This window comes from Ipomoea triloba, chromosome 16, assembly GCF_003576645.1.
Source record: "Ipomoea triloba cultivar NCNSP0323 chromosome 16, ASM357664v1".
NCBI classification, from domain to species: domain Eukaryota; kingdom Viridiplantae; phylum Streptophyta; class Magnoliopsida; order Solanales; family Convolvulaceae; genus Ipomoea; species Ipomoea triloba.
Window position 1 is genome coordinate 8,449,836 of NC_044931.1, and position 5,469 is coordinate 8,455,304.

The window sequence follows — 5,469 nt, forward strand, 5'->3', positions numbered from 1 at the left end:
CACAATCCCGACCTTTTGAGCCTCAGTCTGGTTGATGCTCACAAGGCAGTGATTGAAGAGGTTGGGAGACATGGCATCATGATGGTGCTTGATAACCAGGTCAGCGAGCCTATGTGGTGCTGCGCTAACAACGACGGTAATGGCTTCTTCGGCGACAAGTATTTCGATCCCAAAGAATGGTTGCAAGGCCTAGCCACGGTTGCTAGCCTCTACAAAGATACACCCATGGTATGTTTAATTTGCATGCATTCCTATGGTCTTTGCTGGCCAGAGTCATAAGGGTAATCACATCAATGACTTTTGAATAGATCTTTGCTGAAAGTAGATTTTTGAATTGATGGGGTGGTGGTTTTTGATTTTTTATATTGTTGACATTGTTCTAAAGTAGAATTTACCTAATTCAAATACCCTTAGTAGTGGTCGTGTTTTTTTCTTGTCATCTAAAAAACATGAATGGTTATCTAATATGCAAAACAAATAAAATTTTGTTGTTTTTTGTGATAGGTGGTGGGCATAAGCTTGAGGAATGAGCTGCGTGGGCCGTTGCAAAATGAGAGCGTATGGTACAAGAACGTAGAGAAGGGAGCAAAAACACTAAACAGGGCAAACCCAAATCTGCTAGTGATCATCTCAGGTTTGGACTACGATCTTGATTTCAGGTTCCTAAAGCAAAAGCCACTGGGGCTCAACATGATGAGGAAGAAGATGGTTTACGAGACGCATCGATACGCGTTCTCGGAGGGGCAATCGAAGATGTGGGAGGCCGGGCCATTGAACAAGGTTTGCTACAACATCACACAGGAAATGGAGGATAAAGAAGGGTTCTTGCTTATAGGGAAAGACGCTGCCCCTCTGTTTGTGTCTGAGTTTGGGATCGACCAAAGGGAAGTGAGTGAGCCCGACAACCTTCACTTGCCTTGCATTCTTGCCTATTTGGCTGATAAAGATTTGGACTGGGCTGTTTGGGCTCTCCAAGGGAGCTATTACTTTAGGGAAGGCAAACGTGGTATGGAGGAAACATTTGGCATGTTCAATGGCAATTGGACTGCCCTTAGAAATCCTACCTTTCACTCCAAACTAGAGTTTCTCCAAACAAAACTCCAAGGTAATTATCAATATTTCCTATCTTAGTTTAACATTTTTTTTTGTTTTGCATATATTGTTGTGTGGACCATAACAAAAAGTATATTTTTAATGTATTAAATATACATTGTTTGTGTACTGAATGTACATTATACAATATAATGTACATTTAGTACACAAATAATGTATATTCCCTGGATATAGGTCCACATAGTGCTGTGTGGACCATAACAAAATGTACATTTTTAATATACTAAATGTATATTATTTGCGTACTAAATGTACATTATACAATATAATGTACATTCAGTACGCAAATAATGTACATGACCTGAATATAGGTCCACATAGTGCTGTGTGAACCATAACAAAATGTATATTTTTAATATACTAAATGTATATTATTTCAGTACACAAATAATGTACATGACCTGAATATAATGTACATTTTTAATATAATGAATGCATATTATTTGATAGTATGATCCACACCACACAGCTGTGTAGGCCACGGTCCGGTCCAGGATTGACAGAATGACTAACTTAGATGTTTTTCTCTATGTTGTGAAGATCCAGGGTCGAGTGAAGCAACTTACTACCTATTGTACCATCCATTGAGTGGGAAATGTGCGCGAGTGGACAGCGGGCGGTTGCACATGAGCGACTGCTTGGGCGCGAGCCGGTGGGCGCACGGGGCGGATGGGATGCCGATACACCTGTTGGGAACGTCGACGTGCTTGGCGGCCGAAAGGGATGGACATCCGGCTACCCTTTCCGGCGATTGCATGAACGAGGGGAGCACATGGAACTTGGCTTCCATGCTTCAGTTGGCTAACAAAGGAGACGATGGGGTGGAGCTGTGTTTGGATTATGATTCCTCGTACTCGTCGTCTTTGATTTTGACGAGGAAGTGTGTTGGGTTGCAAGAGGGTGATATGAGGAATCCTCAAACTCAGTGGTTTAAGCTCATTGCAGCGAATGTCAAATAGATAGATTTTAGGTTTTAGATTTTAGATTAGTTTATACTAGCTAGACTAGATATTAATTTCTCAACTTAATTGTAATCGCATAAATAAAATAGATTTTTAGTGTGGTTATATTATATTAATGTCCAATTTTTAATATCATTATTTATATATTACATTATAAAAATTATAAAATTTGACTATAATTTTATTATTCTACCATTTATACATATAAATGTTTGTTTTTATTTAATTGCATGAATTTGAGTAACTTTATTTTCATTGTGGCCTAATGACAAATTAAATCAATGCAAGGAGCAACAATTGGTTGGCAATACCACAACTAAATGTAACAATACCACAATAGTCGATAGTGGATGATAAAAATGAATTTTTTCTATTAAATAATAATAAAATCTAAATAATAAGTCTCAATGTTATACCCCTAATTTATCAAATTAACTTCTGGAGTATTCTTAAATGTTTTAATCCATGCCTATTTTGAATCTAAAATGCATGGATTATATCCATGAAATTGTAGTTTGCAAGTTTCAACTTACATTAACTTATTTCTTATTCCTACCTAAAGAGGTATGAGCTATGCATGAAGAGGCTGATGAAATTTCCATTTTTAATTCATGCCTTCAAGTGTTGTCTCTATGCTTAGTGATTGCTGGCTTTAGCTAAAGTAATAAACTTTGGCAATAAAATAAAAATAAAATAAAAAAGAGTAATGTTTCATGCTATTGAAGATTCCGGCCTTCAGTTCCCGGTGTAAAACTCTCATACCTCCGTAACGTCGACAGAAGGGTTCGAACCTGCGCGGGCGAAGCCCAACAGATTTCAAGTCTGTCTCCTTAACCACTCGGACATATCGACATCTACGGGCTCTAGCAAGTAGAAAATTATTTTATAACTATAATTCTGACTTGTGTATTGACTAAATCTGACGCCATTAATTATTTTTATTTTCAAATATGTAAAAGGCATCTTGGCTGGATGTAGGTGCGTATTGAGGTAGGAGGAATGAACTTATTAGGGTAGGTTCATGGGTTGTAAATATTAGATAATGGCATTGTAAATATTTAGGTAATTTCCTGGGTTTACACATTAGCAATGAGAATCGAAATTAAAGTTATTATTTAGTTAATAATTTTTTAAAACACAACTATGATATTTAATTATCCCTTTAATTTAAAATCTCATTCTCTAATTAAAAACGTGTATCTTTCCATTTTATCCTAGCTTCCTCATATGTCACGTCCCTATCTCTTGCCTATACTCATTACATCCTCCGATTTTTTTTCTTTTTTTCTTTTGTTTTGTTTTGTTTTGTTTTGTTTTGTTTAGTGCTTTGATGTCATTATATTAGGATCTGCTCTGATTTTTTGTTTTTTTTTTTGTATTTTTAAAATATTTATTTTCATTATAGGGTCATACATCACCAAACATCAATATTAGTAATCATTTCAATTCCATCATACTACCAAACATGCAAAATACTTTCATCCATCATTACCAATATTTACCATTACCAAGTATCTAATTCCCATTGCGATTCCAATTCCTATGTATGAGTCACCCTTTAGGCTATCCTAATCACTGCAATACTCACTCACTTTCAAAAATGGAACCCACTTTAGGCTATTCTTATCACTAATGGAACCCACTTTAGGCTATTCTTATCATTGCAATACATACACCCAAACCCATTATCATATATTGTATTACAAAAAAAAAATGAAATCGTTAAAGTACTGCTAAAGTGGATGTCTATATTATATTAATTAGTGAAATATATATTTAGAGTATATTTACTTGGTTAGTATTTGTTCTGGTTGTTTCTTACATAATTTTTTTAAAGAGCTAATTCTCATCAAATATAAATAGGAAAATTTATTATTTGTTGAACAATTTACTTTTGTATTGTCCTTTAGGGTGTGTTTGGAAAGCTGGAAAATGACTTTTGGAAAATGATTTCTGAAAAATGAGTTTTTCAGAAAACATTTTCCTTTCTTGTGTTTGGTTGCAAAGCAGAAAACTGTCTTTGAGTGTTTGGTTCATTTTCCAGAAAATAGATAGGAAAACAAACAAAATTGTAAAATTGAATATTTTAATTAATTTATTTAAATATAACAACATTTATAACAAATATAACAATCAACAAAATCACAACAAAAATATTTTAAAAAATTAAAAATAAATAAATAAAACAGTTTCACGGAAACCAGTGACCAACTGGTCACTGGTTTCACGGTGAAACCAGTCGTGGCCGTTGTGGCTGACTGGTTTCCAGTCAGAAACCAGTCGCCGTCGGCTGACCAGTCACCGTCGGCCGACTGGTTTCGCCGTCCGTCGGCGATCAGTTTGTGTTAAGAGGCGGAAGGGAGCCCAAGGGGAAGGAAGAAGCAATCCGGAAAATGACTTCCCCCCAAAAAAAGGGGAAGTCATTTTCCACAAAATGGGGCTCATTTTCCATTGACTCTATTTTCCCCTTCCTTCCCAAACACCAAAAACCCGGAAAATGATTTCCGGAAATCATTTTCCGGGTTTCCAAACACACCCTTATTATGTCTTACTCTTTAAAGCGGGACTAATTTTATATGTTAGACGTTACATTTTGTACCATAATATTTGTGTGAGACCGTCTCGTGAGTCTCAATCTGTGAGACGGGTCGGATCTTTGATTGATGCGTTGAATCTTTTACCTCATTAATCAAAGTTCGACCTGTCTCACAGATTGAGACTCGTAAGACGATCTCACACAAGTTTTTACCTGAGCGAATTTAAAGATGAAATATATGTAAATCTCAATCTATATCTACTTTTTATTCGATGCAATGAGTTTAAACCATTGGGTTTGAGGGTTTCTCATGTCACCATCTTCCAAACCAACACACTTTCTCGTAAAAATTGTAGAGGAAGAGTACGAGGAATCGAAATCCAAGCACAATACTACTCCATTGTCACCTCTATTAGCTAGTTGAAAGGACATTGAATTGGAAGCCAAGCTCCACGTATTACTTTGCCTATCATTGCAAATTGTAGAGAGGCCAACAGGAAGATCTTCCCCAACGACTGTTAAGCATTTCAAAGACTCTATCATTTGTATTGGCATCCCATCTCCCTCTTGGATGCATTGACTTGCACCCAAACAGTCGCTCATGTGGATTTGATCGTTGACCACTTGTGCACATCGCCCGCTCAATGGATGATATAGTAGGTGATAAGTTAGGGTGTGTTTGGTTGGTGGGTTTAGGCATAAGGAATGTGTATGAAAGTGATTGTTTGTGTTTGGTTGATAGGTTTTGTGAATGCTACTATGGTTTGGAATAACTCATTAATGACAAAACCCATACCCTTATTAAATAAGGGTTTCATCTCTCTTCCTCTTTTCTTCCTTAACTATTAATAATCATTC

The 5,469-nt window shown here is 36.2% G+C and overlaps 1 non-coding gene across 1 annotated transcript; it reads right to left on the bottom strand.

The window, feature by feature from the left end:
- Positions 1 to 2,845: 2,845 nt before the first annotated feature.
- On the bottom strand, positions 2,846 to 2,927 carry TRNAS-UGA. Its single transcript has one exon. It is a non-coding gene; the product is annotated as a tRNA-Ser (tRNA).
- Positions 2,928 to 5,469: the final 2,542 nt, after the last annotated feature.